The sequence below is a fragment of the Eublepharis macularius genome, chromosome 7 (assembly GCF_028583425.1).
Source record: "Eublepharis macularius isolate TG4126 chromosome 7, MPM_Emac_v1.0, whole genome shotgun sequence".
Taxonomy (NCBI): Eukaryota; Metazoa; Chordata; class Lepidosauria; order Squamata; family Eublepharidae; genus Eublepharis; species Eublepharis macularius.
Window position 1 is genome coordinate 13,864,586 of NC_072796.1, and position 12,389 is coordinate 13,876,974.

Here is a 12,389-nt window from a genome sequence, read left to right on the forward strand (position 1 = left end):
TGCACTACAGAGTATAACAGCTCTAAGGGGAGCACCTGCTTGCTTTTGGGGCCTCGACATTTGCTGCACCAATCTGTAGACTCATCTCAGTCCTATTTGCACATTTTCCTAAAGCCTCAAAAGTGGTGGCATCATTTTAAAAGAAGAAAAGACAGGGGGGGGGGGTGATTCTATGATTCAGTTATGAATGTACACAGATCAGGAGAGGGAGGGCATGAAGGGATGAGCCGGTGCTGGGCTCTCGTGGCCCTTTCTTACATGCCCTGGGTAATGTTGATCCCACTTTGGGGTCAGGAAGGAATTTTCCTCCAAGCCAGATTGCCTGGGGATCTTGGCAGTTTTTTGGCCTTTCTTTGGGGATAGAGTAGTGGTCACTGAAGGAGATGGAGGGGGGGAAAGAGCTGTGAATTTCCTGCATGGTGTAGGAGATTGGTCTAGACGACCCTTGGGCCTTCCATATCTATGTTTCTTGTTTCAGAAATGAAGCATATGCAAGCTGGGTCTCTTAAATGCCATTGCTTTCAGTGGGAGATGCTGATATCCCACTCCTTGAAATTTCAAATAGGTTAACCTCAGATAGTTCAAGCTCCATTAAATAGATAAGACATTAACCAATAGGATATAAGCGTCTTCTCTTCAGTGCTTTTGGATGTTATCCTGCCTGATCCCCGTTGACATGACTGGGAGCTGCAGGAATTGAAGAAGAGAGATCTTCCTTGTGGCCTGAGACCGTATTTCCTTAAGCTTGAATTCAATGGGAGAGAATTCATGTATTTTCATTCATCTACCAATGCTGTCTTTTGTGTGTTTGTGCACAGTACAGCCAAGGCTGAGTTCATTCAAGACCCACTGATTTCAATGGGCAAGTTACAGCGTTATCATAAGTGGAGTTACACCCTTCTAAACCCACTGACTTCAATGGACTTAGAAGGGTGTTGCTCTACTAAGGATGGTGCTGTTGAACACATACTTAAAACCTGCCTGTACCATGAAACGCACAGGTGATATTGGGCCAGTCATCTTCTCTCAGTTCAACCTGCTTCACAGTTGTTGTATCGGGATGGAGGGGACGATCTGTACCACCCCGAGCTCCTTAGAGGAAGGTCAGGTCGCAAATGAAACAGGTCGATTTTATTGGTTTACTTACTTCATTTATAGTTCATCTTTCTTTAAAAAATGCAACATAGATGGCAAACATTGAAAACCATCAATACAAAATGTCCCTTGGACAGTTCTACTATAAACATTTTGCAGAACAATAGAAGAGTGGGAGCACTTGGGACCAGTGTACCTTAAAGACCTCTTTCTGCCATATGAACCCACCTGTCCACTTTGGTCACCTGTGGAGGCCTTGTTTCAGTTGCCCCTGCCATCTGAGGTAAGATGGGTGGCAAGTTGAGAAAGGGCTTTCTCATTTGTGGTGCTGAAACATTGGAACTCCTGCCCAGGGAGATTTGTCCGGCTTCCTCGATCATTGTCTCTTTTCTTTGATGTACCCCCAGTAAACCCTCAATGGTCCTCCTCTCTGGTTACGTCTTTTGTTTTTACTGTATGTTTGATTTTTTAAATTTTTTAAAAGAAATTTTGATTTTTTAAAAGATTTTTTTTAAAGAAATTTTATTTAAAAAGAAAAAAACATAACAGAAAGTGCATAAAAGCATAGATAATATACATATAGTATAGTAAAAGAAAAGCATAGACAGAAAAATAACAACAAAATCAGAGAATATTTCTCCTCTCCCTCTTCTTAATTCCTTATGCCCAAAGTATTATACTTAATCTTATTCAACCTTATATTTCTCAGTTTATATTAATATTTTCAAAACCTTAGTTTTATAATTAGTCTATGTTCATATTCAGTATTCTTAATTTTTTAAAATTTGCAAGTACATAAACAAAGAAATATATTTTTCCCTTAAATTCTAGTGTTGGTCTGTTGTGCATATAAGAATTTAGTTTACCTTGATGTTCATCACCTTGGGGCAGAAAAGCAGCATATAACTGTTTTAAATAAAATCAAATAAATAAATGTTGGGTCCACAACAGCAGTCAGCAGCTGATCTTACCCATTTGTAGAATAGATCAATAGGACACTGAGTAATTGGAACTCTCTATATTGTGACTTGGCCTAAATGATAGTTAACTAGGATTTCCAAAACAAAAAATTGTATTCATCTTGTACAATACTTACAGCCCATGGATTTTAATGCCTTATGAATGTGGGCCTCAACACTTTTTTTAAAAAAAAATCTGCAGCATTCACAAAAAGTAAGAGCACTCGAAAGCCATTAGCTGAAACCTGTTTAGTATTAATGGCTTTAGCTGGTGTACAAAACGCTTAATGTCACAAGCGGTTCCAAAGTAAACATTCAGCTGTGGCTTTAAATTTAGTGCAGAATGAGGGAGGGAGGAGCTACTCCCTTTGCCGTGCAAACATCTCCCCAGCTCAGCACCAATGATACCACATACTAGCTATTAAAGCTGGTTTTTCTACGTCCCCCCCCCCACCTCACATCAGCTCTTCGATTATCAAAACACGGCTGGAGGAAACAAGCTGTCTATTCTGTGGTGCTTTTCCCATATGTCACTCCTGAGGACAAGGCAATATTAATGTTCAAGTGGTCAGTTCCTTTCATATACTACTAATGTACTGGAAAGTCTTCCGCATGCCGTGCTTTTCCTTCATGTCTCCGGACATCTATAGCTAGAGCTCTTTCCCCGAGCAGAACAATATGGCCTTCTCTTAAGAAAAGCCCAGTGGGCTGATCATTGTCAGGTTATGTTATGTTTGAGCGAGAGACACTTCAATGCTAGTTTTGTGCAGAGTTGCAGCCGAAACAAGAGGTCTAAACAAATCGCCGAGCTGTGAGAGCCCTTTCATTTATCATAGTGTTCTGACAGAAACTTCTCTCCGCTGCCTGCCACTGCTGAATTTTACACGGTTCTTTTCAAACTCCTGTCTTCTTCTTCTTCTTCTTCTTTTTTTAAAGGGAGCTAGCCCTGCCCTGGCTCCTTCTGCACAAATGCTTTATTCCCAGCTGTTTGGATAAGTCAGGGAGAGAAATTGGGCCAGGGAATGTGAAATTACAGGGGAAAGTTCAAAGATTTTTTGGACCTCATCCAAAGATCCTTGCATAGGCTGGGCTGTATGTCTACCACTACAGAATAGAACACACACACACCACACACCACACACCACACCACACACACACCACCTCTTCTCAAAACAGATGGCTGATATGTGTCAGATTTTACAGCTCTGATCACCTGTTTGAGGGCAAGGACTTGTTCCAAACAGCCGTAACTGATCAGTTTTGTCTGAGAGATGGCATCCACATTTGGACCACCTTGCTGGACTGTGGTGAAAATCTTTACACTTCAACAAAATCTTCTAGTTAAGGTTGATCAAATCAATTATTAACCAATGTATTGTCTAATTGATAGATTGGCGCAGTGGCTTCTACCTTCTGAGAATTTTTTCCACATTAACCAGTGTCTGCCATATTTCAGAGGGTTTTAGAATGTGTCATATTTAAAGTCTGTTTGAAAACACACCTACATTCCCTTTTATCTACAGATTACAGGAATTGTGTTTAGCTGCAGTTCGGAAAGACTCCTCACCATGCCTGATTTTTTGATGAAGAAAACCCCCATAAACCTCTGAGGAACCCTTGACTTCCTTGTTGTTGGAAAACCACTCTCTGATAGACAGAGAGTTGGATTTGAGACTGGAAATTTGGGTCTGACTAATATCTTGGCCATGGATTCTCTTTCTATCAGCCTCAGTTTCCCATCTCTAACATGGGATTACCAGCAAACATTTTGCAAAATTTAACAGATGCAAAGATCACAAAGGATGCTGTCCTCCTATATTCCAGTCCTCATGAACTTGAAATAAATCCTTTAAATCAGTGGAATGGCAGGTGATTTTTTGAGATATTAAAGGAAATGTAAAATAGCTTGCTCTGACCTGGATGGCCAGGCTAGCCCAGTCTCATCAGATCTGGGAAGCTATGCAGGACTGGCTGAGGTTACTACTTGGATGGAAGATCATGAAAGTCCAGATAATTGCAACCCCCCTCTGAATGTTTCTGGCCTTGAAAACTTTACAGAATCCCCATAAGTCACCTATAATAACATCACTTTCCACTTCCAAAATAGATTATTCTGTAATGTGATAAACAAAATGACCATCAATGTGAGAAGAACAGGTCACTATTGTCTTCATTATTCCTTATTGCCATAGGGTTGTTATTCAACTGAGGGAGGGGGACCCCCTGACTTTTCAAGAATGAGAGTTTTGCTTTGCCTCAAATGGAGGGTCAACATAGAGAGTTGTGCAACATTCCTTCCTTGGATCTGTGCCCAAATCAAAACACCCACTCTTAACGCGGGACATATTTAGAGATGGGCACGAACAGCAATACGAACTAAAAAAAGTCACGAACAGCCCAATCAGCTGTTTGCGAACAAGCTGTTCATCAGGCCCCATTCTAAACGAACAGGTGGGCATTGCAAGCCTCGTTCATTGCTGTTCGTTGCTGTTCGTCAAGCCAGACAATCTGGCACCTGCAATCAATTCCCTTGGCAACCGGAGGCAGGGACTGCCTGAACTCTGTCTGAACTCCTGCTGTTGCACTGGAAACCCCAATCTAAGCCCAATTTCGCTTGATAGGCAGGTCTTCCTTTCAAGTGTGGAGCTCCAAATTTGTTACAAGGAAGCAAAGAGCAGGGGGAGGGGTCTCCAAGCTCTGGTTTTGCAGACAGTGAGGGAGAGAGAGTTGCTGTTGGCATTTTGAGAGAGAGACAGGGAGAGTGCATTGGAGCTTGAATTTTCTTTGTGTGTGGTGGGATAGGGATTTGCCTTTTCAAGTTCCAGGGCTCCTGCCAGGCTCTGAGCCAAGCTATTATTTATTACTGGTACCTTTCCTGCTGCTTGCTCAGGTAAGGTTTCTGGGAGTGGTGCGGTAGGGATCTACCCCTTCAGGTTCCAGGGCTACTGCCAGGCTCTGAGGCCAAGCTAATTTTTATTATTGGTACATTTCCTGCTGCCTGCTCAGGTAGGGTTTCTGGGAGTGGTGTGGTAGGGATCTTGATGGCTGGAGGAGAGCCTGCTGGCCTCCATGAACAATGAACAACAAACATGCTCGTGAACAGGTCATGTTCATCCATGTTTGTTGTTTGTTGTTCATGGATGGCAATGAACAACCAACACCATGTTCGGGTTTTTTTCTGTTCGTGCCCATGTCTAGTCATATTATCTACTAGACTGCCTCCAAAGCAAGCCTTTGTTATGGGCAATCCCACACAGGCTCTGAGCCCAGGTGTGCATTTTTGCCACATTTAGCTTTATTTATATGATCATATACTGAAATGGTATACTAAGGGAAACAGACACTCCCCCCCCCCACTCCCTCACCCCCTGTGGATACCACTTGGTAGTAAAGTAGTAAAGTCCTAAAGCATTCCAAGAGTTGACAGGCCAAGCCTTGCAACTGGCAGGAGGGTTGTAGGATATGGGTGGTGGTATTGCAAGCATGATGACATCACTTCCAGGGAAAACCTGGAAACCACAGAACAGTAAAAAACATAGAGTTTCTGATGATTCCTAGAGCTACCTGTCATCATTTATAGGCTTTCCCTGGAAGTGAAGCTTTCATGCTCACAATGTCACTGGGAGCTCAGCCTTCTGTGATCCCCTCTCCAACCCACCTAACTGGTTAGGCACACAAGACTGGCTTCAGAAACCACTTCCCATTGATACTGTATCCTCAGGGCACTACCCAGATATTCTCCCCTTAAGCAAAAAAAAAATCCATCTATTCCAGCCTGTCTTGGTATGGTCTACATAGTTATAAATACCAGCTTAGTTTAAATAAACCACTCCAATACATAAACAACATGAAGCAGAGGAAACATGACAATCTCGATCACCAATCTGAAAAGACCCAACAGTTCCTGCTTAGCTCTGAAACAACCAGCTAATGCCACATTGTTAAAGAGGGGGGGGCAGCAGGGTAAGGCAGCTCCAAATGTCAAGTGCCAAGCTGTGGGCATGGCCCTTATATAAACACATTTCCCTTCCCAAAATCTGATTGGCTAGTGCAAGTGTTCCTGAGATAGCCTTGGAAATGGAAGGTCTTGCACCATGGCTGGTTTGAAAGATGGTGACGGAGAAAGAAGGGAAAATCCATACAAAAATGCATGCCTCACTGTACCCGATCAACCAGCGAGAAGATAAATTGCACATAAAAGAGAGACCTTGGTTGGCATCTTCATAGTTAGATACTACACCATAGCAATTATTTTGCCACTGGATTTTCCTGTTTGAGCAAGAGAATCCACTTGTGAATGGTCACTATAGTACATTGATATCACAATATCCACCAACGTGTGAATGCAACCCTTATTGTCTCCTATCTGCTGGAACTAAGCAGATAAAATCTCTTGGATGAGAGGGGCAATCCCTGAGGATTTCATCCCATTTGGATAGAAATCACGTGGCAGAAAAGGTACAGGTGGAAATGTGTTAACATATAAACAAATGGAAACAAAGGCTGAATATAATTAGACATCTGAATAAGTGGAATAACTGTAAAAATATTTATTTTAAAAAATTAATAACATAATTTTATATGAAAGTTCTGTACACTGAATTATATTCTTGGAAGCTCAGAAAGAAAGAAAGAAAGAAAGAAAGAAAGAAAGAAAGAAAGAAAGAAAGAAAGAAAGAAAGAAAGAAAGAAAGAAAGAAAGAAAGAAAGAAAGAAAGAAAAAGAATTTTCCACTTTTTTTATGGAAAAAGAGTTTGAATTATTGCAATGGTAAGGCTTGTGTGTGCAAATACTGGGACTCGGCATGGGCTTACCATTAAGATGTATGCAAAAGATCACATTTAATCAAACTAAAGCGGTTGTAAAGCTCTAGATAGAATTATTTAATGCAATTAGCAGCCAGAGACACTAACCTACAATAAGTGCTAAATTCAGCTCAATTACCCATCATGGTAACCATAATATTGTGCTATTAGTAGTACAGAGTAAAGTAATGGACTTTTGAAAGTGGCTTCATGGTGCTGATTGCAATGAAATAAAAATGGTTGACAGGAATACAAAACATTATCCCGGTAAGCCTCAAAAATCAATTAAATCGAGATTTAGAAATTTAAGAGGCTGAATGCCAATTAAACCAGCACTAACTGGAGTACCTAATAGCCTGAATAAGATCCAAACAGTTCCAACAAGATTGATGGTGGGGGATATTATTTTCCTCTAAATTCCCCACATACTCTGCCACAGGGGAGCAAGATGAGATTAGAATAAAATTACACAAAGCAATGGAGGCTCCGGATGTTTGCGTGAGCTCAGGAGAAGCCACCGAGAAGCCCTTCTTCACAGACCACACAAACAAATGGAGATAGCTCACTTCACTACCTGACAACTGCTCATTCGGTGGCCCTCAGACTTGGGCGGAATCCACACGCACTCACCTTCCGCTTTTCTCATGCAGTCATGACAGTTGGGTTCATTCTGCTATCATGCTGTGCATTATCACATTCACCCTCCCAGTGCGTCTTCGTGGTGCAATCGGTTCTCCACACGCCACCGAGGAAAGTGTTATAGTGGGTGCTTCCTTCCTATGTCGTCAGCGGTGACGGCACACTTTCTTTTTTTTAAAGGTTTATTTTGCGCTATACCGATGTTCCGCCGTTTATGAAATGGCAAGGTCACCTCCCCCTCAATTGTAATCCGCACGCTCTCAAAAATGGCGGGCCACACTATGGGAATGGTCACCATGCAGCATGCGCATGCTCCAGGGACCGTTTCTTTTCCCGCGCAAACCACTGCTCGCAATAGGCGGTTTTGTGTTATATCGACAAATCTAAATTGAGCAATTGCGCTATTAATGCTGTTTTTTTTAAAAAAAAAAGCCTGGGCAAAAAGCTATTTCCGCCATTCTCATGTGGGACAGGAAGGAGGCACAATTGTGGCGCGGTGAAGGCGGCGAATACACGGAATGGGAAGGCATGTGAATATCTGCTTGTTTAGCGCCACAGTTGCAAAAAAGATGCACAAAAAAAGGAAGTGTGGATTTCGCCTTGTTTAACTGTGAGGGAACTTCTACTAGTGGAAATGTCCACACTGGCCTGTCAAGAGAACTCCAGGTACCTACTATGGGATCCTGTGCTCAGGGATTCTCAGGATAGTGAAACGTTCGAGGGATATGTGCAAAACTCACCAATGTATTACACATACAGGAGGAATCCCTGCATCTGTAATACATTGCATCTGTAACACTGCACTGTAATACATTGCAGGCAGAGATGTAGTGGTAGCCAATAGGGCTGCCCTGGCTGTCAACTCCTGGGAGCAGTAAGGGGGAAACCTCCCAGCCTTGGATCCCTATTCCCTGCCACTGCTAAATGGGGGTGACGGGAGGTGTTTTTTGGCATTGTACCAACATGCGACATCACTTATGGTGCAAAACCAGAATTGACGCCATCTTGTTGGCACAAAGTTCTAGGATCCACCCCAAACTCTAGAACCCTAGAGTTTCCTGTGACATGATGATGTCACTTCTGGTTATATTGCCAGAAATGATGTCTTGGCATCACAGAGTGCCATTTCATGTCCATCCCCATTTCCCTCCAAACCTGAACTGTGGTAGGGGTCAGAGGCTGAAGGCAGGAGGTGGGCAATCTGGTTGCCCTAGTGCTCCAACCACCTTTCCAAGAAATTACCATTTCTGGTCTCCTCGGTAAAGTACCCCGGAGAAACTTCTGAGGAATCCTTGGGGTTCTGTAGGACACATATTGCAAAGTCTTCCATTAATGAAACAGGATTGGGAAACAAATGTATTTGGTTGGTTGGTTGGTTGGTTGGTTGGTTGGTTGGTTGGTTGGTTGGTTGGTTGGTTGGTTGGTTGGCTGGCTGGCTGGCTGGCTGGCTGGCTGGTTGGCTGGTTGTTAAAATATTTGGCAATAAACTTGAGGCATCTTTTGATGAAGGGAATTGACCTAAGCCAGTTGGTTATTGGCTGTAATGTCACCGAGACGTGAGGAGTGTGTTCTCTTGGTGCTGGCAGCATTCAGGTTCATCTTATCTGCTGTTTGGCATAGGGATGGAGTTCAGTACCTCCGAGCACAATTCTGTGAAGAAAATAAACAAGGTGCTCAAAATGCATGTATGTTTGTTTACATTATTTATAGCCTGCCTTTCTCATGGGGACTCAAGATGGATTCCACAGAGTAAGTCAATATGATCAGCAGCTGAGATAGTCAACATTGCAGTAGGGTACGTAAATGCAAATTTGCAGAAATTAGAAACAAGCATTCTGTTAGTTACTGTCTACTGATGTAGATATGTTCCCGCTAGGGAGTTTCCATGTTGTTAAACATGCCATGTAAATCAGTTATTCTTGATTTTAAAAAGTTTCATCTCTGTGCTTTGGCTTTATGCTTGTTTTCAAGTTTTCTGTCACCATACCCTATTGTATCTGTTTCCCTGAATGTCCCAACAGCTGTACATTATTGTACTTTGCTCAATGAATGTCCTAAAAGTAAAGGAAAAGGTAAAGGTAAAGGTAAAGGTAAAGGTAGTCCCCTGTGCCAGCACCGTCATTACTGAATGTCCTAGCTGTTGATTATATTGCATTTTCACGTGTACTGTGTAATCTGCCTTGGATCTCAGTGAGAAAGATGGACAATTAAAGAAAGAAAGAAAGAAAGAAAGAAAGAAAGAAAGAAAGAAAGAAAGAAAGAAAGAAAGAAAGAAAGAAAGAAATATGTGTAGCAAATCTGTACCACTCTGGAGCTCTTACAGTCAAGAAAAAATGCTGACTGGCAGATATATGGATTTAAGTCCAGTGACACCTTATTTTTTTTAATTAAGTTTTATAAATCAACATAACAGTAAACAACTTCAAACATTATCACATAAACAGTAAATACAAAGGGTAAGGTATAGAAGTAACAATAAGATGTTTTACATAGAGAAATTGATAACAGAATGCTATTATTTGCAGTCCTTACAGTTAGAAATAGTATACAGAGTCTAGTGAAACAACTTATCTTATACCTAACTATCAAGAATTTTCTGATATAGATGGTTTGGAGGATTTGCTTCTGTTCTGTCAATGTAATCTAAGAAATGCCACCATTTTTCATAGAAGTTGGATTTGTGTACTTTGCTGGTTAAATTATCTGTTATTTTATCTATGATAAGTTGATCCCATACTTTTGAGAGCCAGTGGGAGATTGGTGGGGGTGTCTGTTTTTTCCAAAAATAAGCAATTGAAGATTTTGCTATCGATAGTAGGTTATTAATTAACTCTTTCTGTGAGGGAGGTATGTCGCGATTTTGCCAAAGGTTTAAGAAGATTAAAGGAGGGTCCAATGGTATGTCATAATTCATTATTAGTTTTATCTGTTTTAATATTTCTGTCCAGAATGCATTAATTTTGGGGCATTGCCACCAAAGGTGAGCAAAGGTGCCTATATTGCCACAATTTTTCCAGCACATAGGCGAATAATTAGAGGTGATGACTGAAAGTTTCTTTGGGGTTAGATACCAACGAGTGAGAATTTTAAACGATTGAAGCTTAATATTTATTGCTTTTGATTTTAATGTTGAGGAGGACCAAATTTCCTTCCACTGATCCTGAGAAATCTGGGCGTTACATTCTTGTTGCCATTTGTTTTGATAGGCGTACTGCTTTGGTTTCTGGATAATTATGATAGATTTGTAGATTTTAGAAATTAATCCCTTCCTTTGGTTGTTATTATTTTCCAAGAGCTCTTCAAAATGGGTTTGTGGCTTCGTCATAATGTCTTTCAAACCTATCTTATTTGCCATATTAGACAGTTGCAAATATGAACACCATGGGATGGTAGTGTTTAATTTTAATTCCATTTTATTTTTTGTTAATATTCCATCTTGGGATGATATATCACATAATTTTATGCCGTATAGGAATTTCCAGTGCTGACGATTGATCAAGTTACAACCTGGTGAGAACCATTTTTGCATAAGTATAGTGGAATAACGTGGTATCTTGGGAATTAATTTAGATTTGTATTGATCCCATATTTTAAGTAGGTTTGTCCAAAATATATTGTTAATGATTTGAGTTGGTCTGAGGTGTCAAACTCCCAATAATGGAGGTTTCAACTACCCTGATGTAGAACTCTACATACATTCGACTTATCTATCAACTGTGGTACATATATTGAGAACAACAGAAGAAATGCTTTGGCCACAACTTTTAGATTCATTGCAACTACCAATCCCAATCCAAGAGATAATATGGAGTAAACAACACCTCAGTCCAGTGACATCTTAGAGACCAACAAGATTTTCAGGGTATGAGGTTTCGAGAGTCAGACCTCCCATCTTCGGATACCTGAACTCTGATTCTCGAAATCTCATACCCTGAAAATCTTGTTGGTCTCTGAGTTGCCATGTTCCTGCTGTTCTACTGCAGACCAACATGGCTACCTAGTAGAAGTGGCAAACATATCTGTGTGGACACATACACCACCTTTCCTCTCGGTTTAAGGTGAGTTGTGAGTGTAGTGGGAGGAGGAGACGCAGCACATACAGCAAAAACTATGATCTGGTTTGACTTCTTAAATAACGAATGATAGATGTCTTAGGCCAGGATGGTTGCTAGGAAGTCTGCCGGGCTTCTTTCTGCTACCGTTGTGGAATCGAGATTGAAGCAGACTGGTGTGGATGGAAATAATACAGAATCTTCCCTGCAGAAGGATGTATTAAGCCAATCTCAGATTGTTGTGAATATGGAGGGTCTAAGAGCCAAGCTACAAGTGAGGCCTGACACAGGATGGACACTTGTCAGCTTCCCTCAAGTTTTGATGGGAAATGTAGGCATCCTGGTCTTGCAGATGTAATGGAGAGCCAAACTGTAAAACCAGGACACCTACATTTCCCATCAAAACTTGAGGGAAGCTGACAAGTGTCCAACCTGTGTAAGGCCTCACTTGTAGCTTGGCTCTGACTTGGTTGCACCAGCAGGACAAAAAGGCAGACAGTATTGCATCTTTCTGAATGGCCATGGTTGGGAAAAAAATTAACAGGAATATTTAAGCATTTTAAAGGCTGCCGATGTTCTCTTTTACTGTTTTTTAGGAATCGCTGGATTTGACCTCTTTTAACTTGTGCTTGGGTTAATAATTTTCAGGGGGGGATTCTTTCCTACCTGATGCTAAATAGTGATCCGAATATAACCCTGTTGGGTGCTAAACTTCTGTCTAGCATGTTTTTCTTTAGAAATTAATTTATTATTCTATTAGTCAAGTCTGTTCTATCAGTCTATTATTCTATTAGTCTATTAGTCAAGATCATTTGAGCATAGGAGCTCTGAATAGGAAA